Raw genomic sequence first — 13,882 nt, forward strand, 5'->3', positions numbered from 1 at the left:
GTCTTCATAAATAAGAGCCTGAAATTCTGTCAAGAGAACAGTATCCTTCAAAGGGAAAGTACTTTAAAATTCAAGATTAGAAAGCCAAATTCATCTCTTCTTTCCCTAAGAGATATCTGTGAAATTAACCGTGTTAGTAGGAATTTTCCATAATTAATCCCTCTGCTGTTTGTATGACAGAAAAATGTTGGATGCATAGTCCACACAGAACCAGGTTTTTTTGTGTTTTGTTCTGACTTAATTTTCCTTATAGCAAGAAGTAAGAGAATCCACTGACTTGAAATAAACTATATGTGTGACATGTAAATACATATATCTTAATAGTAAAACTTTCCATTGGCCCACTGATCCAATAACAAACACCTTAGCAGCTCCATCTTTATGCACTGAAGAATTCAAAAACTTGTCTTCTCAAGTTTCAGTGTGTGCACATTTTAAGCACTGAAGTGCATCATACTATTACTCATTTTCTTTCCTTGACTATTCTGCTTTCTACCTTTGCAATAATACCGGACATTTAATGCACTCACTAATGCCTGGCACAGCTTTCGTGTGGTGTTAAATAGTTTAAAATAACAGCCATGTTTTAAATCATCTATGATTATAGCTGTGAAGTGATTGCTGAGTAGATGGGATAGTCATAGACCTCATGATTTTATGAGTACATAGGAGCATGTATGAGTAGTAGAAAATCTCAGAGTTGTAAAACAAGCAAGAAAACAAAATATCTTTCTCAGAAATCAACAGCAAAAAATATTTCCTTCTAAAGTGGAAAGACTTGTCACAAAGTCTTAAAAAGCCATTTCAAAGGATATGATAATGTTGTGCTTGTTCAGCCTCTGTAAGCAGGTAGGTTAAAATTAATCAACACTGTGGCAAACACCTCTGCTGAAGTGTGAGTGCATTCTTGTTTTGTTTTCTAGAGGTATGGTTTTGAATTCTAGAAACTGCTGCTAATGCCTCTTTTGTCTGATTTTTCACTCTTTTTATTTGATTAGAGTACTATTCAAAACTTTATGGTCTTCTGTCTCAACTTTCACACATCTTCAGTCTCATCTCCTAGATTCGGATAGCTACCAGTTTCTTCACTCTCTTCTTTTCCTCTCCCCCTTAATTTGCCCACATGCCAGATTTTTGTTCCTGTCAAACTGTTTAGTATCTGACTTATTCTGACACATCAGGGAAGGAATCAGTCAGGTATCTTTGACACACATTCACACTGCCAGCCCTTCCACGTACAGAGGAGAGCTGTGTTTACATTACCTCAGCTCATATTCTGAAAAACAGATAATTTAGACTCAAATAGATCCTAGGCTGCTATTAGGTTCTGTGATAATTGCTCCTTTGCTCATGCACACAAGGGAGTAAATGGAGTCAATGACAGGTGGAAAAACCCAGTAATACCCTGCTTTGGCTGCTCCCAGACTCATAAGAGGAGCCATCAGCCCCATCCAGGTCCTGTCTCAAAATGCCTGGAGAAGCAAAGGTACCCAAAGCCAAGTGAGAACCCAAACAGGGACTCAGAGGGGAGGACATCTTGTCCAGACCCCTCCCAGAGTGTCTCTGCTGGGGAACCAGAGATTCACATTCTCACTGGTGGATAACTGTCCTGCTCGGACTGAGAGGGGACCGGGATGAGGTTGTATGTGCTGATTGATGTGAGTGCTCTGTGCCCCTGTTTATCACTGTGGTTGGCTGTGTATATGTACAGATGTGGTGTGTCTGTGTGCCTGCTAACAGTATATGTTTGGTCTTGCTGGTGGACTAGAGCTGAGGCAGCTTTACCTCTCCTGAACTATCATTCTCCGATTCTGGCAATGCCTTATCTTCCTCACTAATTGCCTTGGTTATCACACAGGACTGCACTGCACTAATCTACCCTATGCTCTCTTGAGGAGGTTCAAAATGCCTCTGGGTGTGACATGAAACAGAGAAGCAGGGATTGTTAGTGCACAGGAACATTTCTCCCTGAAGTGATTCTGGAAATGCATTGCCAAGAAACCCTCAGGCACCCTCCAGGCAATCCATTCAGTCTCTCCAGGGCAGTCTAGATGCTTCACGCTGTCAGCGGTCAATGAATTCAGCCTTATAGGAATGGTCAGAAATACCACATAATTCTAGACTTCTGCTTTTGTAGGCAACTATCTCCAACAGCTCACTTCAAAAGTGATTAAACTTCCGCATCACATTTAATTAAATGATTTGCTTACAAATGAGTCTGCTACTCAAGCATACAGATCTATCTAGTAGGCTGAAAGTGGCGTAGATATTGCTAATGTCAAGTAGTTTAACAGTTGAAGAAACCAACTCAAAAAGTAGTTTAACAGTTGAAGAAACCAACTCAAAATGCAACGTGAAGTAAAATTCTGAATAGTTCACCGGAAGAGCCATTCCAACAAAAGTTATATTTTTGTAGGTGTTCACAGACCTTGTTAGTATGTTTCAGTGGCATTCGTATTAGGTTTCTGCAAGATAACAGGTTACAGTTAATGCTGAGTTGATGTGAGAAGTGAAAAATGCAGGTAAACTACAGGGGTTTTTGATGTGTGTATGTGTGCCTGTTTTTAATCTTGTCTGGAGTACTTAACACAGCTACAGGCCAAATAATTTCAAAGTTAATGCCTTGAAAGAAACCATCTGCCTTACTCTTGTAGGAGATGCAAGTGAATGGAGTAAGATGTATGACGTGTACATATTTAGCTGTTTGGGCTTGAGCAGAACTACAACACATTACTTTTAAGAGCAGTGTTCCTCAGCTACAAGGAAAAATCCTGCTAGCTTTTTGTAATTTCTATTACTCTCCAAACTAAAATTATGTTCTCAAAGTATTTTACTTTTCATTTTCTAGAGTCTGAACATTCATTTCTCTAACAGTGAATTTTTGAAAATTGGGGAATCCTGATGGTGTGGTTTTTGTTTCTATGACTACCGTTTATTCTGTTGCTGAGTTTTTACACCTGTGTGTAGATAGTAATGGGTACAAGCCTTGTTAATTAATACCCCATTGATCCATACTGCACATGATGTTATGATGTGGAATATTGACAGCAACATTACAAAACCATGATAACAAGATATGTGAAATGTATCTGATATGAGTATATTTCTTGTGGTGAACCTACATATTCTCCAAAAACAACATAGTATTGTAGGCTGCCTTGAGAAAAAAATGACCTGTTTGTATTGTATAAATGATGCCTTCATCAACATACATTTACCTTTTTCAGGCAATAGAAATGTTTTCTCTGTGGGTTATTTCCAGTCTCTATGAAATGTGAGGTGCATTTATAAATACTTCTACTCAGATAACAGCATTTATGCAGAAGCCATCTCTATTCTAGAAGCCCTCCTCCATGACTGGTGTTTAATTCTGCTGTATTGAAACTGCATATATAAGTCAAGCTTGCAACATCTCTTAAATGATTTGCAAAGGTATGGAATGGATGCTCTTGGATTTGTCAATTCCTGAAGGTCTTGTAAACTATTCTATTTTCCTTTGAGTTTTTAATAGCTTTGGATTTTTGCATCTCATAAAGACAGCTCAAGCAGTCTACAAATAGGGGAAATTTGCAACACTTGATTTCAGCAGGCAGTGGCTGGCAAGATGGCCAATGAGGATTTAAGTTCCTTTCAGAGAAATGGGAGGGGATGTAGAAATAAGAGCAATCTAGTTCCTCTATCCACATAGAATAATAGATGATATTTTATCCATTCATATTGAGTAAAAATATGCATCAATATGGTAAGTGGGTTTTCAATCATTTTTTTTTTCCCCTGTATTGCCATTGCCCACATCTTCAGCTATTTCTTTCATCCATACTTTGTTTCTATATTTCTTGTCCTGTTTTCTTGTTCTCTCTTTTCTTCTTTCTAGGCTGCTTCATGATGAAAAAGAGATTATTTTACTAAATGACTGATCGTATGCAAGTTTTCCAAATTTTATACCTCATTATTCATACCCCATGAAAGTATGCCACTTATGGCACAGTCTGTCTTAAATCACTGAAGATTTAGACTTTTATAAAGCCCTTATAATAAAACTTAAAAATTCAAAATTATTTTCAGAATTTCTCTATAAAGAACATAAAAATATCTCCATTGCAAAATGGCAAAAGGCAGCTGCCTGTAGAAGCATATAACAACAAAGTGGCCACCTATGAATATTCTCACATATAAAATATTACTATCCAAAACATGTCCATAGGCTGTGTGGAAACTACCTCTTTGTGTCTGTTTTGCATCTGCCCTCTGTCAGTTTTCTTTGGTGCCCTTCCTAGCTCTTGAAGTGGAACACACAGCGAACAGTCAACTCCTATTCACTGCCTCCATGACACTTAGATAGTATTGACCCTTGTCGTAGACCTCACTCCATTGTTTATGTTTCCAAATTGAAGATTTCTCGTTCAGAAATCTTCACTGAAGAGTCTTCTCTAAATAATTTCTTATTCAGAGCTAATTCTACACATTTTTGTCATCATTTTTTTTTCTTTGCCCTTTCTCCTAACCTTTTTCAATTCTCCTGTGTCCTTTCAGTCTAATCTACATAAAATATGCTAGTATTTCTGCGTGGACTAAAGTTTATCTCCTTTGGGAAGGGTATCAAGAGATTATTTAAAGATAATATCTACCAGATAATTGCATCACATTCCTTGCCTTCTGTTTCAAGTGTTTGAGCATTTTTATCTTAGGTGAAACCAGGCTAATATGAACATTAATTTTTAAGTAATAGATCTGCATAGATCCTCAGCTACTGATTTATAGAGGTCAGGATGTGCTTGTTGGCCGATTCTATTCTGCCAGGAGCTCCTCTGAGGAACAGGGATTTTGCCTCTGTGGCACTGGTTGCTTATATGGCTTTGTTCCTTAGATTATTCTCTGGTTTGAGGATGTTTTTAATGCTATTGTTGTTGTTGTTTGCCTTTCCTGACAAATGTTTTCTCTCTACATAATTACTCATAGACCAGGATGAATCTCCACTACTAATTATGCTCCTAAATGTTTTATTCAGTTTTCTGTTCTATAACTTGAGAAGATAACAGATGGTGTTTTCTTTGCCTAACGTGGAGGAGTTGTTTGTACTGGCATAGAGTTAGTGGTATTTCCTTACTTCTCAATGATTTCCTGCAGTTTTAAAGAAGAATGGAGAGGAGAAGACTGCAGTTGAAGGAGACTCTGAAATTTTCAGGAACAGGTTTCTTAATTCAGGAAAGAGACTCCTTTTATTTTACGTAGTCCGTGTATTTTAATTCACTCTAAGTACTGTAGGGTATGGACTTTCATTCTTGAACTTGCTAATACATTACCATGTTCTCATAAGGAATTTATGTTTTAACAATGGCGCTATGTTTTAACACTGACCTTAAAAATGTTATTTAGTCTGCAGTTTGAAAGAACATTTTTTTTCATCGATGACTACCCAGCCCTTGTTTTTATTGGGCATTTAGTTGTCACTTCATAGATGGGTTGACAATAAATAATAGGTGATGCTTTGAAACAGTTCTTTCTGATTATCCAGGACATCCAGGCTGCAAATACCCTGACATATCACTCTTCACCTCAGGTGGAGGGTAAAGATGCAAACAAGTTAGTCATTACAAGCATTGGAGTTTGCAAACCATTGTTGCTGAACTTGCACAAGTCAGAGTATCCATATACACTTTAATAGGTAACTGATTTTTTTACTTCCATAGATGTAAATTTACTGTGACTGCAAAATATAATGCCTTCACACATGGCATTAACGCCTTCAATAAGACTTTTGTATGACTTGAAGTCTCACTTGTATTGGGTTTTGGGAGATGCTTTTGCTTCATGTTGCTGAAACACCAGTCTGTAGATGGCAGTAGAAAGTTCTGATTCAAGAATCATTGTGATTTAGGCTGACATGGAGTGAATGGCTGTTATAAAAACATCACTGTTACTGTGTCTGTGGTATAGCCAAACATATAGAGAGTCAGCATCAAAGGTCCTTGCTTCTGTCTGAATGTGATTAAGGGGCTGCTGCTTCATGGTAGTTCAAAACTTCTGAGTCCATGAACAGAACTTCGCTTTCTTCTAATAGTAGTCATTAAATTCCTCAGGGCTCCCTTCCGAGAACTACAAGTAAGAGTCTGCAATACTTTCTTTGTCAAAGACTGACTATAATATTCCAGTGTTTTGAGAATATAATTACAATACACAAGATGATATAAGGAGGAGATAAACAAAGTAACCTATTTATTTATATAATATATTTATCTTATGAAAAGGTAGCTTTTCTGTTGCATCTACCACCTCTTTTTAAACAGGCTTTCATAGAGAGTATGTCAGTAGTTGAGTGCTTTTAGAATCCTAGTGGCACAGGAAATGCGTATTCTGATCCATTCAAGAGTGGTAAATACTTGCTCCTCAAATAGTTCTATTCCACCTCTTCTACGCTTCCCCCCACACACCCACAGTATTTTCCATATGATAAGCAATTTACTTGTCTATGAGGAGGTCTTGTGTTTCACTTGCTAAGAACAGGAAATCTTTTATGAAATCCACTTTCTGAGAAACGTGTTAAAAGCCACTAGAAATCTTACTGATATACTTCTACCTTGAATTTATTTTTGTTTAAATTGTCTTTAATTTTATATTTTTTTTCCATTTTAACACGAGTATGATAGACAGCATTGGTTGTTAAGTCGCTATATACTTAATAGTATTTCTCCCTAACCTAAGCATTTACTGTTTCATAAATTGAACTCCTTGAATGTGAAGAGGCCCTCACTGCAGGTCTAGAAGGCACTTAACTCATCCCGGTTCTGCCTAATGGGTTTCAAAAGCACTTACAATCATTGGATAACATTGTCATCCCCTCATTTTCTAACACTGATGATCTGAGTCCACTTATCTACTCTGTATAACTGGTTCAACTGGAAATAAGACTTGACTGTTTAGGTTTTTCCATATGAGATCATCTCAGTGAAGACTGATCTGTTGAACTGAGTGTGTTCTAAATGCACCATTAAAACATGCTCCTCAGGAGGGCAGTGTTGAAATTCTAGTTTTCATCTTTAGGCTGTGCTGTATGCTTGTGTGTTTGTGCACATGTATGTGCCTCCATATCATAAAAAGATCATTCTATTTTTGTCTCTTTCACATACTTTGAGTATGTCTCCTTCTTTCCAAATGTTTAAGTTTCCTCACGTTTAAGGGAAAGGCAAATTATATTTTTAATTTTTTGTCTATCTTTGTAGAATACTTCAACCTGCACATGTATCTGTAAGCTTGAACTCTGTTGGAGTGAGTTATAGTGAGTTATGTAGGTCTTAGTAATCACCTGTGAACTTTTACAAAGTTGCTCCAGATTAGAATTACCAATCACATGCTGTATCCATCCATAAATACATAAAACAATAAATAATAAATAAATAACAATAATAAAATATTACTTACTTAATGTAATATTAATAATAGTAATAAATAATAATAAAAACATAAATAAAATAAACATAAATTAAAAAAACACAAATAAATAAATAATAAAAACAACAATCTCTCTGTGTTGGAAGAACAAATACCATTGTGCTAATCACTATGATATGTCATTTTCATCTTTTGAGGGAGGATCTTTAAGGAAGCTTGTGAAGAAGGTTGTCAGTGGGGCACTTGTGTACTTTTTGTCTACTTGTCTTATTTTTCTGTGGCCAAATTAGTTACTGCTGTGAAGTTATTACAGCTTCTTGCCTAGTTGTTTTTCTAATTTAGTTGTGTTTGGCCATGATTTTCCACCACAACTGAAAGATTAATAATCAGGAGGAGGATATAATAAATTACTGGAAAGAAGCAGATAGAGCTAACGTGATGTGGTGACAGTATCCAAACATGGTATTTAAAGGCTTTTATATGCCTACAATAGCTCTTCATGGCAGTTGAGTGTTTCTGCAACATTTATAGCTGTACCGAAGATGACAGTAATCAAGATTTGTTGATGCCAATAGGAGAGAAGATTTAGCAGTCAAAGAATCAAATAATCATATGGCTTGCATTGGAAGTCATAGGCTTTAAGTCATGGGGGTAGGATAAAGCAAATGCAGGTGGCCCATTCTGAAGTCCTTTTTGTTGACACTGATGCTGATAACACCTTCAAGTAGATTAACACTAATAAAGCTTTTCCTACTCTTGGTAGGGAGCACACTTCTGATTAGACTGCAGTCATATACAGTGCACTGAGTGTGTGCAAACATACGGGTGACCCCTGGCGTCACTTCCAAGAACTCCACTGCCTGACTGGTTTTCAGTGATAATGTTGTGATGACTACAGAATCAAAAATGCTAGCTGGATTTCTGTCTTCATGTATTTGCGTGTTTTTTCATCCAATCTTGCTACTTTCAGAATTTCTTTCAGAATATTACATGTACTATAAATGTTCCCAAGTGGAATATTAAATTTTAAAAGAATTATTAAATCATTTACATATTAGCTGACATGAAAGGGGAACTACTGAAAGCAGAGAGAACATTCTGGGTTGGATAAAAGGGGATGCGAAAAGACTAAAAGGAATAACATGTTAAAGAAATATCTCCTGAACAGCCAGCAGTTGTGGCTGTATACAGTGGAATGAGAAACCAGGAAAAAGACTGGGGAGAAGGGGATAAATTTTAAAGTTCCCATTAAGAATAAAATGGGGTCACTGTTGCAAAAAGGAGCAGAGCTCTAGGGGAGGAAGTCAGGTGTTCAGACAGCAAGGTTTCTCCTGCTGAAGCAACGATATCCAAGGAAATATTGCTCTGGGCAATTTGGAGACAAAAAACACCAGATACTCTGAAGCCCTGCAGTACAGCAACAGTGAGTATCTAATCCATTTAATACTGGACATGCCTTATACTCCATTTGTTTTTGTTTGCCAGGGAATCATAGAATTATAAAGTTGCTCAGGTTGGAAAAGACCTTTAAGATCATCAAGTCGAACCAAAGACCATCAGGTTCAACTATCTAGGAACCACAACTTCAAAACAAAGTGGTGCCACCCACTTCATTGTTTCCTTTCCACTGAGGGTAACAAAGAACCAGAATGAACTGCTCAGGATCCAAACTAACTTAGGTGGTGATGGCAGTACCTCCGCCAGGAGGCTGGCCAAATTTCCAGGCCACAGGCATCTTTTGAGAGAGCATTTTCTGCTTTTCAGGTTTTGCTCCTGTGAAACCAAAATGTAAAAGTTAGAAAAAAAGATGAGACTGAAAGAAAATTTGTTCTGTTTTTCTGATAACAACATTTCACTGAGTATAGACAGTAGAAGGAGCAAATCTGTTTGTTATTTTTGTCTGTTCCAAAGACTGCTTCCTTTTTCTGAGAAAAATAAATAAATAAAATGAAAATAAAAGTAAAAGCCCAGATTCCTTTTGCTGAGAGCTGAATCTGGAAGGCCATTTCTGCCTGTACCAGCCATGATTTGGAGCCTGCTCACAAAAGTAAAGCAGTAAAATTTGTTGGTTAGAGCAAGATATGCGATAATTGACACCACTGTTCATTAGTCCTGTTTAGAGAGGAATTTAGTTTCTGGAATGACCTTTGGGCATTAATTCTGTCATCTGCTTTGTTGTCCTCTACTTTGGCTTCTTTTAGGCCTTAGTGCTATCATAGAACATCAGAATGGTTGAAGTCAGCAGGCATCTCTGGAGATCACCTGACCCAACCTCTCCTCATGCAGGGGCACCCAGAGCAAGAGTGCCCAGAACCACGTCCAGGTGACACTGAACTATCAGCAAGGAGGTTTAACAGCCTCTCCAGGCATCTTGTGCCTGTAGTCCATTGCCTGCACAGTATCAAGTATTTCCTGAGGTTCAGAGCAACCCCTATGTGTTCTGGTTTGTGCCATCACTGAAAAGTGCCTGGCTTCACACCCCTGTACCATCCCTTAAGGTATATTTTGGTGAATATATTGATGAAATCCTCCTTAAGCCTCCTCTTCTCCAGGCAGAACAGTCCCATCTCACTCAGACTCATTTCATGAGGTGCTGTAGCAGACCAACAAAAAGTACTTCATCTGTGGTATGTCTGTAATTGTGTCAAACAAGACTGTTACTATGCCAAACTGAAGGCTGGAGATTTGCTGAAGAAGGGAGCTCTGAGAACAGCTGGGTGACATGGCTCTATCTTAAACATTCCTGAAAAATTCTGTCTTGCTGTAGTCAAACTCATTGGTTGATGACCTTGGGAAGGCACACCTGTAAACCCTGTAAACATTTGAGACTTTGGTACTTCAGAATTCCTCGATCAGCAGTGTCACAGACCAAGGATACCTTCCTGTTCTACTGTTGGCTGGACCAATGTGGCTCTCTTCTTCCCTACACCCTTCTGTTTCATTTTTCTTTCTTTTTCTGTTGTGAAGTTGTTAAGGAAATCAACGTTTATTCTAATTTCTCATGAAGTTACACAGTTTAGCCACGTATCTTAGATAGTTATAACTGAAAGAATGCTAACAACTTTAATGCAATTGTAGTATAGAGGTTCCCATTAAAATTAATGATCATGTTTGAACTGTAAGTACTGTTTTGTCTTTATCTAACCAGGGAGATGTGTGAATTTGGTCACCTCTCCCTCCCTTTATGGGAAGATTGTGACAGATGCTTCAGTCTCTAACTTACTTTTGTGTCTCTTTGTTGGACTCTTTCCAGTATATCCATGTCTTTCTTGGACTTTGGTGTTCAGAACTAGATTTAGTACCCCACATACAACTGCACCAAGAGTGAAAAGAGATCAGTTTCCTCCACTTGCTGGCAATACTTTGACTGATGCCTGGGGCTGTTCCTTCTCAGATGTAGGACTTCACGCTTATGACAGCTTCTACCCGAAAATGCACTGGCAGGAGAGAGAAAAAAAAAAAAAAAGTGGACTGTGACCAGTTCTCCAAGCCTGAAACACGGTACCATTTTGTTCTTCTCAGACTAGACTAGTAGTCTGCTATACTAGATCAGCAGATATGTCAGCTGTTTGTTTTGAACCCTTTCATTGTTTTGTATAATAAAAAGATGAGTAGCAGGTGAAGAAAATTGCTTTTTTTTTTTTTTTTTTTTTTAAACAGAGGTCTCGTTTTTTTATGTAGTGTTGAGGTGTGATGAATGTGGAAGGAATCTGAATCACAATGAGATACAGATATTAAATTAGTTGCAATTAGAATTAGTTCACACATCTTACATCTTACCCTCAGGAATCACATCCAGAAATGGCATTGAAGAGGATATAAACTTCAGTGTTAACTACATATTTTTTCTCTGCCATTCTAACTCTTCTAAATGAGGATACTAAATAGATAATGAACAAAAGGACTCTTCTGGGACATTGTATGTGAACAACATTTTTTCCTGGCTCACTGCAGTTTGGTTTAATTTGTTCCTACATAAAATATTTTTCTTAATTTCCCTCAGTAGGTGTACTGGAATGGTTGTGCCACACAAAATTAAGTATTTCTTCCATTGATAGCAAGAATGGTATTACACTACAAACATCAAAGCTGTGAGTAACACTATCATCATGGCAAAACGATAGCTGCCTTTCCTGCTCCTATATAGCTACAGGTGGATTAACTGATATAATGACTTTGATGTGTTTAAATGATGTCACAAATATTAACAGCTATAGGCCCTGTCTCCTAGGGGCAGAGCTTTCCTTTGAGTAGCCTTTGACTTGCATTTGCCTGAAAATCAAGATTTATTTAGCTGGATAATCAAAGCGGTAAAAATAAATAAATAGGCGATGTGTGGTCAAAATATGAATATTAGCCAAAATGTCATCAGATTATAATCTTTGAATTTAAGGATAATGAACATGTCACTATTCTCTCTAACCTAGTCACTTTGGAGAAGAATTATCCAGTGTCATTTTTGAATCATAGAAACAGCTTAAGTAGAGCAGGGATTCTCTAGGAACTTGTGTTATCACTCACACATCATGAAAAAAACTTTCTTGTATTCATAGAATCACAGAACCACCAAGGTTGGTAAAGACCCACAAGATCACCCAGTCCAACCATCCACCCATCACCAATAATTCTCACTAAACCATGTCCATCAACACAACACCCAAACACTCCTTGAACACCTTCAGGGTTGGTGACTCCACCACCTCCCTAGGCAGCCCATTCCACTGCCTGACCACTCTTTCAGAGAAGTATCACTTCCTAAAATTAAGCCTAAATCTCCACTGGTGCAGCTTGAAGCCTTTCCCTCTATCACCAGTTACACAAGAGAAGAGGCCGACCCCCACCTCACAACAACCTCCCTTCAGGGAGTTATAGAGAGCAATGAGGTCTCCCATTTAAAACCATTCCTTCCTGTCCTATCGCTATCTAACCTTGTGTGAAGTTGGTTTCCTTTGTGTTTATGTGCTCTATTTAAGTGCAATAAGGCCACAGTGAGATCTCCTCACAGCTCTACATCTTTCCTGTGTTGGGGGTCCCAGACTTGGATGCAGTACTCCAGACAAGGTCTCCCAAGGGCAGAGTGGAGAATACAGAATATCCTTTCAAACAGCCTCCTCTTTATTTATAGTGGTGTATTCTTTTTCCTCATAAAAAGAGAAACAAAATAACAGTTCATGCAAATCTTCAGAACTCCTTATTTCTATCCTCAAATTTAATGCTGTCACTAATTAGAATAAAACTTGGATGGATCTGAAGAAGAGCAAACATAACCACAAGCAATGTCTTTGGCTTTGATAGATTTGGAGCTTCTCAAATGCATGTAGAACCTCCACAAATCCAATTATACTGTCTAACATGTCAATGAGAAGAGTTTGCTCACAGAGTAAATCTCACAGTCACTAGTTCTGACACATAACATAAATCTATTCCATGTTAATTCTGAAAATCATTTTAGTGTAACAGCAAGTAACAGTTGTGTCAGATTTTAAAATATATATATATATATATATATTTTTCACCTGACTTAGCCCTTTCTTTCTCTGATAGTGTGGGATGGAAGGTACTCAGACTGCTAATGATTTGGTTCAAAATGTAACTCCTTTGTCTGATTTTAAGTTGATTATTTCTGTATCTTCAGTTGAAGTTCCTCTGTTCCTTGTTAGCCTAGTGACTGACACTTGGCAAACTTCCTAAGACTGATCATTGTAGGGATGTTTCAACCTGCTCCGTCATTTTTGAGCTAGAATGTTCCCAGATGAGAAAGCATTGCGAAGAGCCCTTAGCTGCAGCCAAGTAATTATGTCCCAGAAAGGACATAACCCTGTCAGGCTTGCTATGATCCTGAGCTAAGGAGCCCTGCTCAGACAGATAATGGGATTAGGTATGGCAGCACTCACTCCCAGATTCAACCTTCTATTTCATTTGTACTTCAGCACTGTCTTATATGGCTGCACCTGCTTTTGAGCTTCTCCATTACAGAGACTTACACAACTTCCAAATAGTAATCTCTCACATATAGGAACAATTCAAAAACCATTATTTGCAATCGCACTCTGAGTCACTGTCTATTTTCATTTGTCTATTTTGTTTGTTGCTCAGTATAACTTACATTTCTTCTTGGCTCAGAAGATGACAGTTACACAGCTGTTTGTTCCTGAGTATCAGTCCAGGGAGAACACCCCATCCAAATGCATACCTCTGGCCCCAAAGCTGCTATACAACAGGAGCCAGATCTATCCATACTGTATACAAGTGTCCTCAGGTATCACAGTTATCCCATTGGGCTCTTCTAGCAGATTCTTTGCTCCTGACTTTACTGGCTTCATCAGACAGCCTTTAGAAGTGATCCCACAAAGACAGCCTTTGGGTGGAGGCAGCTGAGGAAAGTACTTTGTGAGCCTCTTAAAATGAAAGAGGGAGAGCATCGGCCACAGAATAGATGTTGTTCTGCTCACACTGCTTGGCAAAAGCTGTTTCTGAAACACTCAGCAACAAG

The sequence above is a fragment of the Coturnix japonica genome, chromosome Z (genome assembly GCF_054131305.1).
Source record: "Coturnix japonica strain WE chromosome Z, WE-NBRP24, whole genome shotgun sequence".
NCBI classification, from domain to species: Eukaryota; Metazoa; Chordata; class Aves; order Galliformes; family Phasianidae; genus Coturnix; species Coturnix japonica.